This window comes from Emys orbicularis, chromosome 1 (genome assembly GCF_028017835.1).
Source record: "Emys orbicularis isolate rEmyOrb1 chromosome 1, rEmyOrb1.hap1, whole genome shotgun sequence".
Lineage (NCBI taxonomy): Eukaryota > Metazoa > Chordata > Testudines > Emydidae > Emys > Emys orbicularis.
Window position 1 is genome coordinate 262,853,495 of NC_088683.1, and position 19,441 is coordinate 262,872,935.

The window sequence follows — 19,441 nt, forward strand, 5'->3', positions numbered from 1 at the left end:
ATAGATTCGGAAGAGACAGTCTATGTGGGCTAATCAGACCTATTGTTCACTGTTTGCAATGTATATCAGAAATACAGCATGGGGAGGGGGTGATGTGGGGCAGATGGGGAGGCTTCCATGTAAGACAAATATACTTGCAGCCATACCACCTTAGGGCATGCTATTGTCAAATACCCCAAGCTGAGTAGCACCAGACTTGGTCACCACTTGGATGGGAACGCTAACTAAGTGCTGCAGGAAAGGTGCTGGTGGCACTCATCCTTCTGAACCAATACTGAACCAACAGCCCAGTATGGTGATAGGTGGTGGTGTGATACTTCAAGGCCCATATTCTAAATGAGATATAACACTGAGGTTCTGATCATGTGTGACCATCAAAATTCTTATAGCATCTTTCACTAACTAAAGTAGCAGTGTAGCCCTTATATACAGCCCAAGTTCCAGTTTGGATAATCACAGTGTGCTGATCCTGGTTGCCTAATTCAGTGGGCAAAACTCCCATTGGCTTCAATTAGATATGGCATTCTTCACTTCCTGTCCTCAACTACTTTGCAGTTTTGCTGTGCACTGTTAAACAGCTGCAGTGCCAGGCACCAGTAATGGGTGAAGTGATTTCTGTAGATGTAACGGTATGTCCATCTGTGATAAAAAACCTGTGGCACGGAGTCTCAGAGCCTGGATCAGCTGACTCGGGCTCACAGGACTTGGGCTGTGGGGCTAAAAATAGCAATGTAGTTGTTTGGGCTCAGGGAAGAGCCTGACTGTCTACACGGTCACAATTTTATAGCCCAGGCTCCATGGGCCTGAATCAGCAGTCCTGGACCAGCCATGGCCATGCTGCAGGTCTTCTATTGCAGTGTAGACATACCCTAAGAGGCCAGACTCTCTTGCAATAAGCCAATATAAAGCTGCCCTTAAGATGATTTCTCCCTGCATAGGGACCTCTTGGGTGGGTAAAGTGACTATGCTCCTATGCTGACAATTCCATCCCATAGCAACTAGTGAAGGGCTCATGGGCAGGCATGCCTCTGCTCCAGCATGCTGTTTGAGACCACAAGCAGGCACTGCAAATTACAGAAGCTTGAAGGATGCACTAACTTCCACCAGGGAACTGGCTTGACCCAGAACAGCCCCAATATCAGGAGAGTGCAGAGGTAGCTTAAAGACATATTTACACTCCCTTTCTCAGTGAATGCTTTTTGGCCATATCCTGAGATTTGACTCAGTGTTTGCAAAGCAATTTGAGATCCTTTGGGGAGAAAGGTACTATATTAATGTAGAGCATTATTATTATTTATCATAATGTTCTCCTTCATTTTGCTGTCTTTTCACTTGTTTACAATGCTGCAGAGACACTGTACAAATGAAAAGAAATTACAAAATACCTAATGGGCAGACATGATTTATATTTAATAGCCAATTTTTAATTAACTCCATTAGCACATGGAAGAGGCCATGCACTCATATCTTAAAGTTAATAAATAAAGGTATAATTTATGTGTGTGCATATCTAACATTCTCCTGTAACTTGTTTACTGCAAGCACAATAGATGAAGCAGAAGATTTTAGTTTTCATTCAAGAGGACAGAAAAATTCAGCAGGGGGAGAAGAAATACATTGTGCAACATTCTGCAGAACTTAATTTTCAGCTAAATTAATTATACAAGAGACAAACACTATATATTTTATTTGCATATGGGTTAGATGTTGAAAAAAGGATGTGGGAGAGCAAAATTAATGCATCTATTCACTTTGTAGTGCATAAGTGAACAAAAATGTAACAGAACAGGGGGGAAAGACAGAAACAGCAGCAGTAAAGAAGCTTACCGCCAGAAATAAACAAAAATGAGTATAGCAGAAACACTACATAACGAGCCCTTTGCACCTTCCCATAAAGAACTGTAAACTGAATAACAAAAGAGCCTTCCTGGCTTTCTTTTGTTCCTTCCCACCTATTGAATACCTCTTGGCAAAAGCTACATTTTTATGGGCAACTATAGCAAAACTATACAAATGGGAATCTTGCTTTCCCCTACACTTTTTACAGAACCATTATGCCGTTTTATTTTAGTTTGTTTGCCAACTTTTTTACACAGTTCTAAAGATCCAGTGGCCAGTGTAATTTGTGAGGAATGGTGGGAGATGTCAGTTTTGGACTGACATGATAAAACTGGATTGTCCCTTTCCATGATAAAAACCACAGGAGGAGACTTTTTATAAGTCCTCTGTGAGGATTTCATTGCAGAGATACGTCTACAATGTCCAGCTGGGGATGGCATGGCACTGTTTCTTCCCCACTCCTAGCCCCATTGAAAATCTACCTCCAAGTATGGCAGCTTCTCTGGGAACCACAGGAAGTCAGGGCCATCCATGTAGAGACCTGCCTAGGGTTGCCAACATTGTCTTTAAAAAATATGGGACTGATCTCAGATGTCCCCAATCTTGACTTGAACCTCTGGGGGCAAGTCCCTTCCCCCCCCCCCCCCAGCCCCATGCTCCCCAGGGTTTTGCTTTCTCCAGCTCTGGATACTGCAGATAACCCAGGGCCTCAGGTGCTGCGCCAGCAGCCACTGTGGGCACGTCTTCACTACCCGCCGGATCGGCGGGTAGCAATCGATCTATTGGGGATCGACTTATCGCGTCTAGTGAAGACGCGATAAAATCGATCCCTGATCGCTCTGCCGTCGACTCCGGAAATCCACCGCGGCAAGAGGCGGCAGCGGAGTCGACGGCGGCGCGGCAGCGGTCGACTTGCCCCCGTCCTCACAGCCAGGTAAGTCGACCTAAAATACGCAACTTCAGCTACTGTATTCACATAGCTGAAGTTGCGTATCTTAGGTCGACCCCCCGCTGTAGTGTAGACCTAGCCTGTGACTCCTATTCAGGTTCTGTACGAGTGTCAAGAATTGAGCAGGAGGCTGCAGTTGCTGGTCTTTGTCTGGTGCAGTGCTGTGCACCCTGCTGGGGATCTTGGCAGAGACTCTGCGAGTGGAGAGGCTACACCCCAGGAGTACTGACCCCCCCTGCCAGACAGAGCCACTTCCTGACCCTGGCCCTTCAGCACAGCCCCGTCAGCTTGCCCTGCCAGACAGAGCCTGCACAGGGAAAGCAGTTGCTCATGGGCTGGAGTTAGCAGGGGGTCCTGTCCAACAGGGGGGTACATCTTTCCTCCTTATGTACACTCCCCTCCTGACCCTGGCCCTTGAACACAGCCCTGTCTGCTTTCCCTGCACAGCACTGAAAGGCCAGGATCGGGAGGGTAGTGGAAAGATGCACCCTTCAGTACTGGCCCTCTGCTATTGAAATACGGGATAAAAGGCATCAGGACAGATAATTTTCTATTTAAATAAGGGACATCCCTTGTAATACAGGACTGTTGGCAACCCTACCTGCACCCCACAACAACTCTGGCAATGGTGGCTTCCTGGTAGTGCAGCTGTATTGGAACCACGAGGGCAGGGTCTCCCATTCTGGATATGGTGGCTCCTGGGTGTCCCAGCAGTCAGGGGAAGAGATCAGCAGTAAAGTTAACACAGTCTGTGGATGTGTAAATTGTAGGGGTTCAGAGGGAGTGCACTTCCCCAGGCTGAAGAGGAGCCAAAGAGGCATCTGATGGTGCCACGCAGATGCACCAGAGCCTCCTTTCCACAAGAAGAGGATGATATCTGCATATGGAGGACCACTCCTTATGTAGATCTAACGGGCAACACAAGAAACATTTCTCTGGTGGGCTGGTTTTTTTTAAGACAATTGTGCTGTTGTTAACTAGAAGGATTTGAATCTACTCAGAAATTTAATGTTTTAGAAGTAGTCCCCATAAAGCTAAATCAGAGGATAGAGTTCAGATGAGGTGGTCAAATGTGTATTGATAAATGCATTTTATCCCATGGATATCACCATGACACATGGTATCTGTGTCTCTGTTCCCATTTCTAGACAGGCAAACAAGAAGACAGACAACGTGTGTGTGCTTACTGAATCTTACCATTCACTGAAATCTGCTTTGCAAGATTTTTTCCTATTGAACATGTCTCTCTTTCAAAAACGTGTATTTTGAAAAAAACATATTTCATAAAAAAATATAACCTATGTATGTGCAATGGGTAGGACAGAGATATTAATGTAATTTCTCTACAATAATGCTAAATACCTACTTAGAATATTATTGTTAATTATGTTTAAAAATACCTTCACTGATGTTCTACTGATTTCTTCAGCCAGGCTTTCTATTCGCAGATCAGTTGGGTTAACTACTTTGTGTACCATATTGAAAAATGCATAACATTTAGTGCATTCATTTATTACCCACGTCTCTCTTGGTGAATTAAACATTATTGGGTTCTGTTGTGAGTGGACAAGAGGTCACTGCAAACAACATTCTTCATACACCGAGCTTGACCACAGAGTTCACTTTGACTCATTTCATAATTCTATGGAGATTTTAAAGCTGACTAACTGGAAAATGGATATCTTATGGGGGTGAGGGTAGGATTGCCAGGAAAACAAGGGTTCCAATCATGTAAAAGGCTGAGCACCTCCTAAGCAGCCTCAGCATACAGGGGCTCAGTACCTTGCAGGATCAGTCCCAAAAGGACCAGGCCAAGTGCCTTGGGATTAATAACACTATGGGCTCAGTGCAGTCCTGTAGGGAAGCCAAATATGAGGGTTCCAATGGTGGTAAATAAATACATCACATTTATATGGTCAAAGCAAAATACAGACAATAACTACCAGTGTTTCCATGATTTTATCATAAGTCCTATGATATTTGGTGCTTTTCTTAAAGCCCCAGGCACTGGAGTCATGGGATTACATGAGACTCTCAGCCTTCAGCAAACAAAAAAAGTCTGTAGTATTCATGACTGCAGCGAACAGCTTGAACACAATACCCATAATCTCAAAAACCAGAAAGCAAGTAAGAAAACTACCTTCATTATATTTTAAAATCTCATTATTTTTAAACCAGTCTCATGATTTCTGAATACTTGGTGTTGGTGATATTGCTAATCAACCCTCACAACATTCCGGAGTGAGTACAATTATCCTCATTTTACAGATAGAAAAATTAAGTGACTCCCTAAAAAACACACATCAGGTAAAATAATGTACAGAGAACCTTCGTTCCAGCAGTAAAAGCTTTCAGCAAGAATTTCAGTGGGCTTCTCAACTCTTTCATACTATACTATTCAGGTAAGATCCTTGTGTAAGAAAAAAATTGAGTCCCGAGTTTTGTTGTGGCCAAATATAATTCCAACCTGAAGCAGGAATACAGCAATATAAGAATTCATATATTACTCACTAACTCAAAATGGCTTAAGAAGGAACTTGCAAGCCTTTACAACGCCTACAGCCTATTGGCATCTGCAATAGACAAGTTCTCAAACATTCTGCAAACTGCTCTATTGTACTAAATGCCTCTAAAATGGCATGCTGAAAAAACACCACCATGGGATGAGATGAGACGATTGCCAGGGACCAAATTCTGTATAATGATTTTCAGTAATTCTAAATAACGCAAAGGCATGAATTGGTGTGATTCATAAGGCAAAAATCCTGTGATCCTTCATGTCTTCATGCTCTCTTATAGCTGCTAAAAGAAACAATATGACTTTAATATAGGTTTTTCAATCATTTAGTGCTTTAGATTATGACAATTATTAAAACAATTAATAAAAGTACTGAATATTTCTTCCTTCACAATGTACTCTTATGAGACTCTCACAGATTGGGACAATTACTTAATTGGCATAATTCTATTTCCAATGGGGTTTGTTAATTCAGAGGAGTCTATTGTAATGTCTCATAAATTCCTATACATCTGAAATTCCTGTATATAACAAGCCAATCTGGTGGCTTTACAGAAACACAACACAACTGTCAGAAGTCCCTTTCTTCATTACTTTGGGTATTTGTACTCCAGGTAAGGAGGATAATGTCTAATCACTCTACAACTGATTCCTGCTGGTATTGATGCTTGCCAGAGTCAGTCTCAGCGATGACTCATCCTTACACTCGGAGAAGAGCAAATGCCTGGCTATTAAATGGAGGATTCTGAAAGTATAACAGTCATGAAATCGGAAGGATCCTGCCTGGATAGGTCTTCTGTGATGGGTTCCCCAGGATACAACCTGGAACTGGCCCTCTGGCTTACCAATCTGGGCTCCCTCTCACACTTTGATGTTGTGAAAAGCTGCAACCTTCTCTAGGTACTGAACTTACACCGACATCTAGAGGCAGGGACACACCCAGCTGAGTTACATGAATGCTTCTCCCAGCCACTCATGAACCAACAACAGAGAAGCTCCAACCAGTTCCCCCCAGCTCCCCAGCCTAGGACCCTAGAGATGTGCTGTCTTGCCCTGGTCAGAAGCCTGACCAGTGTAAGTTTATTACCCAGTCCACTTCTCCCTCAATGTGGAGAGAACATGCACCAGCTTTTATACACTGAGCAGAGGTTTCCCCAGTGCCAAATACACTTTTAGGTAAAACATAAAACAGGTTTATTAACTACAGAGAGATAGATTTTAACTGATTATAAGTGATGGGCATAAAGGATAGAGATGCTTACCAAAGAAAATAAAAGCAAGCTAACAATCTAAGTTCTATAATCAAGCAGTGTTTCACCCTGATAGATAATATAAGCAGATTACAGATCTTCAATACACAGGCTGGAACTTTCCTTCAGTCTGGGACCACCTCTCCAGTTCAAAGTCTTTCTCCTCTGGATGTGTTTCCAGGTGTTGAGTTGTGGGGGGAGTGAGGCCCAGTGATGATGTCACTTCCCCTCTTTTATAGCTTCTTCCAGCTTGCTGGGAAGATTCTTTGCTATGACGTGGACCAAGCAGTCTCCATTGTCTACATGCTATCTCTGAGAAGTTTCCATTGTATACAGCTCCTGGGATAGCCTAGGGAGTGTGGATTCCCTTTAATGGACTATCAGTGCATCTGGCTGTTCCTTTGTTGTACCTGAAAGACTGGTTGTGGGTGTTGCAAGCCTCACAACATATTTGAGTAACACACACATAGCAAAACTTCATAACTTCACATACAATTATAGAGCACACAGTCCAACAGGATATTGATGTTCAACAGATCAAGACTTTTAAAATGATACCTCACAAGGCATACTTTATACAAAACATATCATAATTATATGACAGAGGTAAATATGGGGGTTTCAGGTTGTTGCTTTGAGGCACAGAGTGCCACATCTTCATTTAGGGCTCAGAATGGTGATGTATGGTCCATACAAGCACGCTATCAAAGGATGTGCTACAAGTGACAAGAAAGACTTCACTTTCCGGGAATGTTTACTGAAAATTATCAAGAAGAACTTGCTAGGATTTTAGTGATATGCCCCTTTGTTAATACACACTATAAATTCTAAGGACCCTCTCCATCTGAAAACAGCCTTCATAATTAATGGCTGCTAAAAGGTTCCAGTGGCCAAATGTAAGGGGGTAAAATCACTGTCTTCACAAGCTGCAGAATGATGAATAAAGCATCTGTGTCAGCCCTTCTTCAGAACAGACTCTTTGGATTTGCACAATCTTATTGTTATACTTGTGCTTATTATTATTAATAATAATTTTTAAAATTGCATTTCTATAGCATCTTTCAATCTAAGATCTCAAAGAATGATGCTGGAGACATAATCTGAATGTTCCCCAAACATTACATGGGAGCAGATAATCCGAGGTTGACTGGAAATATTAGTCATCTGGGGAAAACACTTAAAGGGGACACACCAAATGTCATCCCTGTCCTCTTCCACAATTACTAGGTCAGACAGAAGGTGAGACAGGTTCTGCCTCCAGAGGGGATTAAACACACATACCAGATTTATTAAAACACACATACAATAGGTCCCGGAGCATCAGAGCACTATTCTCTGGATAGGCTTGTTTCCAAATCTGTGGCTGAAAGCTGCCATAGAAATTATGATTTATTATTGTATATATATATATATATATATATATATATATATATAATATATATATTATTGTATATATTAGCAAAGGATCTTCCCAGCAAGCTGGAAGAAGCTATAAATTATAAATAATAAATTATTATTTTATTATAAATTATTACCGACAAGAGCCTAAGTACAGCAATCAAACTAGGCAAAGCCAACAAGGTTTCAGTGTGTTCTGGAAAATCTATGTATCAATCAGTCTCTCATTTATCAATCAAGGCTGTCCATTTCCTCCAAATATGATCTTACAGTACAGTTACCCCAGCCTAACGATGAAGTAACTCCTGCTTGCTAAGCAGCCACAAGGAAGTTGGTAGTGGCTTTTAAAGGAACAAGGTTGGATTAGGATTTGTGGACCATGAATGGAGAGATGCTTATTTCTATGAGCTGCTCACTTCCTTGATGGCTCCATTCCACAACTTGGAGATATGGAGATTGTTGTTTTGGGGGCTTTTGTAACCATACGAAGAGTTCTTGCTGACCAATGGTCAAGGATAGTTCAGAGTACAGCCAACACTTCAGCTAACCTCAACCTTCTTCCTAGTGCAGATGCAAGTTAATACTTTTAACTTCAATTTAGCTAGTCAAGGTTCACTTTGGTTGGAGTGGAGGGTAGCCCTCAACCGGCTAAATCAAGCTAAAAAGTGTTACCCTGTGTCTACTCTTGATCTAACTTCAACTCTTTTTCCTGGACTAGGGACAGGTCTACACTATCACGGCATAGCTACGGTGCCTCAGCTATGCTGCTGTAACCCTGTAGCGTGGGCACAGACTGCAGCAACAGATGGGGTTTTTGCATTGCTGTAGGAACTCCATCTCCCTGAACAACGGTAGCTAGGTTGAAAGAAGAATGATTTCATTGACCTAGCTGTATCTACACCTGGGATTAGGATGACACAGCAACAATGCTCAGAGGTGTGGATTTTTCACACCCGAGTGCCATTGCTATGGCCTTATCTACACTACACAGTTTTGTCAACAAACCAGTGGAGGTGTATACAAAACAATGCTCCTCCCCTGGATTTAACTCTCTTGCTACGCTGACATAATAAAATCACCTTGATGAGCAGCACAGAGCTGCTTGCGACAAAGTTAAAGCAACGCAGTGTGAGTGTAGACACTGTGCTTGTTTATGTTGCCTTACATGGCCTCCAGGAGGTGTCCCACAATGCCCATCATGACCACTCTGGTCAGCAGTTCTACTCTGCTGCCAGGTACACAGGCATGCACCTCTCCCCCTTTAAATCTCTGGGAATTTTTAAAATTCCACTTCCTGTTTGCTTGGCAAGGACAGCTCACATAGCATCTTCCCAACTGACCATGCTGGCTTTCCGCAGCAAACGCGCTCCCGCCTGGAGTACACCGGAGTTGCTGGATCTGTTGGGACTATGGGGAGAGGAGGTTGTGCAGTCACAACTCTGATGCAGCCGTAGGGACTTTGACACCTACGAGCAAATTGCTCATGGCATAGATGAGAAGGAGCATGAAAGGGACACACAACAGTGCCATGCTAAAGTCAAGGAAGCAGGCATACCAGAAGGCAAGGGAGGCCAACCGTTGCTCTGATGCAGCACCGAAAACACGCTGCTTCTACAAGGAGCTGCACTTCATCCTCAACGGTGGCACCACCTCCATCACCAAGAGCCCTGTGGTACTTTGAGGGGACTGGAGGCAGCAGCCAGCAGAGTCAACCCCAAGGATGAAGTGGTGGGCAAGGAGGTCGAGTTGGAGGAGGATGTGGAACAGGCAACAGGCTCGTCCAGTGGCGTGTCGAGCTAGGACCTCTTTTTGACTCTGAAGGAGTCTATCCAGTCCCAGCAGTCCAGCTCTGGCATGTCTGAAGCAAGAGAGGGGAGCTCTGGTAAGTCCTCATTTTGCTTTGATAGTGCACGGTTACATGAGGTTGAGGTGTCCTTTATTTTGTTACACGATGCAATTGGGAGAAGGGATCGAAATTAACAACACTAGGTACTGTTTGCATCTGCTTCGCAGTCCCCTGTGCACTTATGCAATGGGAGCCCTGCAGAAAAGTTTCTTAATGCACACCAAGATCTCCCAGGAATCCTCCACAGAGATTTCTAGGAAACTTTCCTGCAGATACTCTGCAATTCTCTGCCAAAGGTTGCTTGGCAGAGCTGCTTTGTTTCTGCCCCTGTTGTGGGAAACTTTGCTGCACCAATTGGCAATTACTTCTGAAGGAACCAAAGCAGCACATAGCGAGCAGCATACAGACCCAGTCAGAAGCTGAACGCATGCAGGAAATGCACCCGTACATCTTCGGTTACCCTCAGTAGTGTGATTTCAGCTTTGATCACCCTGACTGTGGAAAACAGTGCCAGTGGTCAGAATAGCGTCCCTAGGCACCTGTTCTAATCCCCTTCTGAAACCACCCAGACCCTCTGTCCCATCTTGCACCCCCCCGGGCCGAACTCACCATGTTTAGTGCTCTGGCTGTGCTGCATGCTTGCCAAGGGAAAGTGAGACAGAGGTGTATGTAACTTCTATGATTCAAGACTGTGAGTGCACACCCAATACTGACTCTGTGTATTTTTTCTTTTGCTTCTGCAGATGTGTCCTTGAGGGCCAGTTCCTACACACCAATGGAACACCTCCATCAGATAAGGAGGCGAACGAGGAGGAGTAAGGACAACATGTTTCACAAAGTGCTGCAATTGTCAGATCAGGCCAATAGCGAGCACAGAGCATGGAGAGAGACAATAAATGAAAAAACTAGAAATGGATAGCCAGGAGAGGAGACAGGGCCAGGAGCAGATAATACAGGGTCAGGAGCGGATAATAAAGCTCCTGGAGGCCCAAACAGAAATGCTGTGGTCCCTGATTGCACTGCAGGCAGAACACACGTGTGCTCAACTCCCCCTGAAGACCATGCAGAAGTGTCTTCCTTGCCCTCTCCAAGCTCACCACACATTTCTCTCACATTCCCGGCCCGTCGTAGTACAACTTGCACTTCACCCCTAGGGACATTTTCCATAACAACAGCTGGACATTACACACAGGTGTGAGATCCTCACTTCAGAGAGTGCTGCTCACTGTTATGCCCCTTGTGAGAAATGTTAATGTGTGTATTGCTGTTTAATAAAAATTTAGTCTTACAAAGACAGTGGTTCTTTATTTGTGAACTACATAGGGTGGTTGCAACAGAAATTCATACACGGTGGCAATCGGTACATTTGCAGACTACAATTAATGCCCAGGCAGGACTCATTACAGGGGTCATTCAATGTGATAAGTAAACAATGTCTGGCTGAATGAATTACAGAAAGACACATTACTGGGGCTCATTGACAAAATGCTGCTTAAAAGCCTTCCTGATTCAAATAGCCCCCTGTTGAGACCCTCTAATAGCCCTGGTGTCTGGCTGCTCAAAATCAGCCACCAGCCACCTCAGCGCTCCACCTCTCAGGAAACCTTTCCCCCTTGACTTCACAAATGTTAGGCAGAGCACAGCAGGTTGCTATGACCCTGGTAATATTTTCCTCATTGAGGTCTAACCTGCCAAAAAGGCAGTGCCAGCTACACTTTAGTCTACCAAATGCACATTCAACGGTGATGCTGCACCTGCTGAGCCTGTTGTTGAAGCTCTCCTTGCTGCTGTCAAGGTTTCCAGTGTATGGCTTCATGAGCCACGGGACTAAGGGGTAGGCTGGGTCTCCCAGCATCACTATGTGCATTTCCACATCCCCTGTTGGAATCTTCTGGTCTGTAAAGACAGTCCCTGCATGCAGCTTTCTATACAAGCCAGTGTTCCTGAAGATACAAGCGCCATGCACCATCCTTAACCACCCTGCATTGATGTCAGTGAAACAACCCTGGAAATCCACCAGCACCTGTAATACCATAGAGAAGCAGCCCCTTCTAGTGATGTACTCCATCGCAAGATGGTCTGGGGCCAAAATTGGGATATGTGTGTCATCTATCGCCCTGCCGCAGTAAGGAAATCCCATTGCCGCAAAGCCATTCACTATTTCCCACAAATTGCCCAGAGTCACAGTCCTTCGTAGCAGGAGATGATTAATGGCCCTGCACACTTGCATCACCGCACCCCCACGATGGACTTCCCAACTCCAAACTGATTCGTGACTGACCGGTAACAGTCTGGAGCTGCCAGATTCCACACAGCAATCGCCACTCGCTTTTCCATCCTTAGGGCAGTTCTCATTTTGGTGTCCTTGTGCCACAGGGCAGGGACGAGCTCCATGCAGAGTTCAAGGAAGGTGGTTTTGTGCATATGAAAGTTCTGCAGCTACTGCTCATGATCCCGTACCTGCATCACGATCTGATCCCACCACTCAGTGCTAGTTTCCCAAGCCCAGAAGCAACGGTCCACCGTGTGCAGCTGCTCCGTGAATGCCAACATCAGTCTTGAATTTTCTTTCCATGGCACAAAGCAGGGCAGGCAACATGGATTCCTTTTCAGATTCACAGCTCATGAAATACTGCAGAATCAGCTGTGTTGTGTTCATAACACTTATCGCAAGACTGGTGAGTAGTGCAGGATCCATGCTTTCAGGCAGAGATGGCAGGCGCAAAGTTTACAGGGGCAGTTGAAAAACAGTGTGAAATGCAGTCAGAAGCCAGAAAACTGCATCATGAGGCAGTGATCCCGCCCCCATGATAAACTGTGATCCATTCCCAGAACTCCTAGTGGGAGACGGGTGGCATTTGCACAGTGGAATAGCTACCCACAGTGCACTGCTCTCTCTGTCAATGCTAGAGCATCAACTGTGGATGCACTTCGCCGACACAAGGAGCATTGTGTGAACATGCACAAGCAATATAATTACAGTGGTTTATGATAGCTGATGTAACTTAAGTCAACTTAACTATGTAGTGTAGACATGACCTATGTCAACCTAGGTTTTAAGTGTAGACCAGGCCTAGGTCTATCTCAAGAGTGTTATTCTCAAAATTTGAACATAACTTTCACAGAAATCTTAATTTACAGATCTTTGACAATACACTTCGTTAAGTGTATTGTATCAATACACATGTAGGAAGTATTTAATCAGCAGATCTGTCCATGTGGAGAAACTTTAATGCTAAAAAAGAAATCCTTGAAATAATAACACATATACTACAGTAGCTGCTTTTCTAATTTAAAAAAAAGACATAGCCTTTTTTTTTTTAATTGCACAAATAGTTCACATTAGGAGTTGCAAACCTTTTTAAATTAAGCTATAACTATATTACAGGAATGTACTAAAATATCTGAAAGCAGAAAATGTCTTTTATATGACCTCCTGGTAAAACATAAAAATGGCCAAACTGATTTGTTTCAAAATTTATACAAAAATAATTGCACTGAGAATTTACATCCCAAGTTTCCGCTATGAAATTTTTTTTAGCGGCTGTTACTGAACAAGCCACTGAAAATGAGAATTCATAATGGAAACACTGACAGACTGTTAACTATAACAATGCTAGCCAGACACACACCCGCATGCAATTTATAACCATCTGAGGCTATCTTTGATATACGGTGTTTCATGTCACAGCTTTGCAGTTCAGTACAGATACCTCCCTTACAGCATAGGCACTATCTTGCACAACAAATCACTATCTTGCAAATTTCCTGACTTCCCAGAATAGCTTTGAAGAGGGAATTGTTGTAAACTGAGAGTGAAGATGTATTATAAGATGTGTTAATGAGGCATGAATTGCACTGCAAGCACTTCACTTTACTTTTTCTGAGTGGTAGCCATGTTAGTCTGTATCAGCAAAAACAATGAGAAGTACTTGTGGTACCTTACAGACTAACAAATTTATTTGGCCCAATAAATTTGTTAGTCTATAAGGTGCCACAAGTACTCCTCGTTGTTTTTACTTTTTCTGTTACAGATAATACTTTGAAGAAATGGCTGAAATGTCATTGCCAATTTATTTTTTTCTTTTCAGAACAAATGTAGGATAACCCATTTGTTTCATGTGTCCAATAATATGACACTCAGAAAATCTCTATCTGATAAGGGTACAAGAAACAGCAACCTAATAATCACATGTGGGTTCCATTATGGTTTGGCATAATCTACTGTCTTATATTATCAATAATTCATCAGACGCCTGAGTATATAAGCATATATACAGTAGCAGGTCAGATCCAGAGCTGAAAGGAAATTCATGGTTACAAATATATGTTTTCAGTCCACACTATGCTTAAGCCTCCTTCACTAGATCCATTCCACAGGGAACCAATTCTGTTTGCTTCTAAAACACATTTTCCTTTTCTGGGAGTGGTTCCCAAAGCATTTATCTCTGCCCCTGTGATCAAATCATGTTCCTTTTAGGAATTGTTTCCAGAATCAAGTACAGTCATTCAAGCCACCATCTGGCTTTGAAGGAAAAAACCTTCTGTATGTGGAAATACAAAATTGTTATGTCTCCAGTCTAGACTAATAATTATGTTAAGGATAGAGCCAGTTCCCTTATCCCCACAGAATGGGTGGAGGCTTTGATAAACCAGTAATGGTAGGTGTTAGTCTAGTGCTCAGTGAAGAATTTTTTTTATGTGTTTTTTTATAAAAGGGAACTTTTAGTCTCAATCTAGAATCCCACATCCATTGGGGAAAGACAAAGAGTTAGCTCATTTATCAATCAAAGGCAAAGGAGTAAATTTAGTGTAGTCCCACAAAATAGGAAACATAGTGTTGTTCACCAAAGGCTGACCTGCTTGTAGATTTTTTCTCTAAATTGCCTTTGTTTTGAATGGGAAGCAGAGTTCCTCTAATTGTGCAATTATAATTCTTCTAATTGCAGGCTTTTTATGTATTGAAAAGGACAAATTCATTTTAAATTGTTACACTATTTACAAGAAAAAGAGTGCATGAACAAAACAAAGATTGAGAAAACGGAGTGAGGCTGTTAACCTTCATTAGAAGAAATGTGCAGCTTGCATTGATGGGGCCAATTTTCAAAAGTGGGTGCCTTAGGCCCCATTTTAGTAAAGCATTTAAGCACAGGCTTAACTTTTGTTCAGAGCTCCATGCAATGCTGTTGTCAACAACATTATTAATCCTGCAAAATCGAGGCACTATGGGATGTACTCATGAGTGCCATCTACTGGCACCTAATCTCTTAACTAACCAGTTTTAGACATCTCTCATTTATAGAGCACTCCTGTAAGAACTTTAAGCAAATGCTCAACTCCACCCCTGTTCAGCGCGGCATTAAAGCATATGTTCAAATCCCATTTGCTCAAGGGTTGTACTGAATAGGGATGGACTTAAGCGCACATGCTTAAGTGCCTTACTGAATTGAGTTTTTAATAGGGCATCAAAATGCTACATTTGTACATTCAAATTGAAACCAGTCTCAAATGTACGCACTGGAATCCTTCCATTGATTCCATGAGTATTGGACTGGGTCCTAACAATGGTCCTTTCAGCACACAAGTGATGATTTGAGTGTTCAAATGCAAACAAGCATTGTTATTCTCATTTTTTATGTGGGGATTGTCATAGGATTCCCTGGGTATAACCTGGAACTGGGGTACCGCTGTGCCCCCTTACTTCTCCAGCCTGGGCTTTCTCTCCCAATGCTTTGCTAGTGACAAGCAGCAAACCCCTCCAGGTGCTGCTATCACTCAACACAACAGCATGTGGAGTCCCACACCCAGCTAGATTGCATGAATGCTCCCAAAGCCACTGATGAATCACAAAGAGAAAGGCACCAGCCAATTCCCCCCCACACACACAGCTCCCCAGCCTTGCACCCTAGAACTGTGCCATCCTGCCCTGATCAAAAGCCTGATCAGTGTAAGTGTATTACCCAGTCCACCCCTCCCTCAATGTGGAGAGGTCACGCACAAGCCTTTGTAAACTGAACTGAGGTTTCTCAAGCATTTCAACCAAAAGACACTGTTTTAGGTAAAGTATAAAACAAATTTATTAACTACAGAAAGATAGATTTTAAGTGGTAAGCAAAAAAAGTCCAAGATAGTTACCAAAGAAAATAAAAGATAAACGTACAATCTAAATTGTAAACCTTATTACACTAGGCAGTATTCAGATCAGCAATTTTCTCACCCCACTGGATGTTACAGTTCTTAATGCACAGGCTTCTCCTTAAGCCTGGACCAGTCTCCTCAGATTACCTTCATCTTCTCGGCATTCCTGTTTCTTCCAGCGTAGGTGGGGGGGAAAAAAGGCAAAAACATGATGCCACTGTCTTATATTTTATATCCTTAGTCCATGTGCCTAGATAACACTTGCCCAGAAATGTCCTGGCGGGCTTTGCTGAGTCACAGGGTTGCGCAATCCCGCTGGTGGTCTTGTGCAACTGAGTCATAAATCTGAGCAGTCCCCATTGTATGGTGCTTGGGCAGCCCTCATTGAATTGTAGATCCCTTGATTACAACTTCCCTGCTGATTAATGGTCGCTGAGCACTCTCCTGAGAGTGGTTTGCCGCCTTTGTATGTCACTAGCAAATTTACAGCATATTTCAGAAACAACCATACAGCAAAACCCCACAACCCCCCACACACCAATGATACACATACTCAGACAGAACAATGGGCTTCAGGAGATCATGACCTTTCACATGACATCCCACTGACATGCTCGATATGAAATATCTCATAACCATATGATGGGGTGGATACGGGGGTTCCAGGGCACTGCCCTGAGGTACAGAGTGTCACAGGGATAACATGGAGAAATGGAGACAGGGAATTTAAATGGTCTTCCCATGAACACAGAGTAAGTCAGAGGAAGGGGAAGGAGAATAACCCAAACTTCTGACTCCTAAACCCTGTCCTCAGTCCACTAATTACAGATGTCCTTTCCTTTAAAAAAAAGGAAAGAATCTTTGAACTGACATTTTTTTAAAATGGCTGCATATGTCTAATAAAAGACACATCTCTACCTCATTGCAAAATATTCGTACATTCACTGATTTTAAGGCCAGAAGGGACTATTGTATTCACCAAGTCTGAACTACTGTATACCATAGGCCATAGAACTTCCCCAAAAGAATTCCTAGAGCATATTTTTTAGAAAAACATCCAATCTTGATTTAAAAATTGTTCTCAGTGATGGAAAATCCATCACGACCATTGGTAAATTGTTCCAAAGGCACCACCTTTGTTTCTGGAGCTAGGACAACTCTTATTTGTATCAATATTTCGGTTTTACTATCTGTGCTTGTGACAAAGATGCTCAAAATACAGAGCATGTTTTTCTCCCCACCCTTTTCTAAGACATCTAAACTAATGCCAAGAGACGATCATAGGAGACTGTAAACTCATTTAGGGGGCTAGATTATGCCTAGCGCTTATGCAGGTGCACAATGTATGGGGAGAGAGGACCAGAAGTAAGGAGCTTCCCCCTCCTTACACATATAAGAGACAGACATAATTGCAGTCCAGAGAGATTGCTTCCATCCACATCCATGGGGGCACATAGGCATAACCAATGGCTTTGCCTCTCTGCAAATGCAGGAGGGCAAAGTATGCTGCCTGAAGCCCTTAAAGTAGAGCAGCAGATTTTATGCTGGTAAGGAGGAATTCAGCCTCATTGAGGTCGTCCAGTTCTGCACCACCCCTAACAGATGGCTGTGCCTAAACTGCACAATCTAGCTAACCCTTAGGGGTATGTCTTCACTGCAGAGTTAGCTCTTAGTCAGATATTGCGCCAGGCCTGCTCCCATCCACACACAAAATCCTTTCATCCGAATTTGGTGGTACTTTCAACCCCAGCTAGCAGGCCCTGCTGACGGTATGGGTTGGAATCACCCTGCTGCCTTTATTCAGGCTAGCAAACCACCCACTTTGCAGCGAGGACATAGGCTAAATCACTTGAGTGCTGATAGTCCTCCAATGCCTTCCCACAATTCCCCCAGTGGGGATCAGGACAGATACGTTCTCCCACAATTCACGGGGAACAGCTTATTGCAGCACAAAGAACCCTGCGATGAACACTCAGAAATCCTAGCAACACAAGTGGGGAGTGCAGTACTGCTTTGCAGTGTGGCTGATTGCACCCTGCTTAGGCAAACCTGGGTGCTGACCATCTGAGTTAATGCTGCAGTGAAGACATACCCATAGACTGTAAACTTATCAGGGCAGGGCAGGCAGAGTCTTTATTTGTGTCCTGTGCACCCAGCATCTCCAATTTACTTGCATGCAAGCTCCTGGCAGTTCAGCACTTTTGGAAATCAGGTAGGTTTTTAATTGCTAATTTAGGAGCCTAACTTTTCATTCCTGTTTTTAAACTCTTGGCTGAAATCTAGCTGTATATTCTCTTTGTGAAAGAGAAACACCAAGAGAAATACTTTTAATCTGGCACTGTTTATCTCTATAGGTGCATTACACAGCCATTCACTTAGGGATGTTCCAAAGCAAAATATCATGGGGAAACCTCAGATATTTTTATTTTATTTTGTATTTTTCTTTCTTCTATTTAGCTGTTTTAAATTCTGGCCAAAGCCCATACAGCCTGAGGTCCTGTTAATCCTAGAGGTGAGATTTTCAAAGGCAGAAATTACAGTTAGATGCCCAACTCCATCATTTGTGTCTTTGAAAATCTCCTTGATGATCCATGAATATTAAGTCTGTTTTATTTGCACTTTGTTCCTATGCCAATTCTGGCTGGAACTCCAATTGAAGGGTTCAACGTTTTTATACAGATCAACTAGCAGAATTTATTAGCAGGAAGTCAAAGTAGCTCCAACTTGTATCTTCTTTTGCCACTACTAAAACTGAAAATTTGGGTATTCTAGTTTTTATGCTAATATGGATGATAATTTGGAAACTGTGTGCCAGACTCCAGAAACCTGACCTCATAGGTGTAGGATGATATAATTGCACCAATGCCCTTTGTGCTTTAAGCTCCATACTTTATGTGAGAGTACAACTCAAAAAGTTTCTTTTTTATCTTATTTCCCCACTTATCTCCACCCTCCATGCCTTTTTCACTTCCATTTTGGAAGTGTTATGGGGAATGTTAAGAAGCATGGTGACTAGAGGCATGATAGATAGTTACCTAGTACCCATATTCTCCCCCCACCCTCTGTTCATGGGGAATTCTGTGGTGGGTGGTGGAATTTCAGGGACAGGAGGGAGAGTTAGTGGAGTATCTTTATACCCCGGCGATGCTGCACCACCTATCGGCCATTGTCAGGATACACATTAAGGCACATGGCAGTCCCTCAGAGGTTCTCACAAATGTTTTGGTGGCCTCAAAGTGTGACCTACTGTACTTGCCTGCGAGCTGGCACCTCAGGGGTTTGGTGTACTCCAGCCCTGAGCAGCCTCAATATTTACAAAATTAAACACTAATGCATCCATCTTTTGAAATTTGTATTTTGTTATTTTTATCTAAAACCATTTTTAATTACCTTATTGGTCACGCTCTCAGTAAATTAGCTAATTTTCATGAAACTAAATCTGTTTGGGAATAAAATTAGATCCAATTTTAAATTAACCATATTCTCTTATACACAAAATTCTG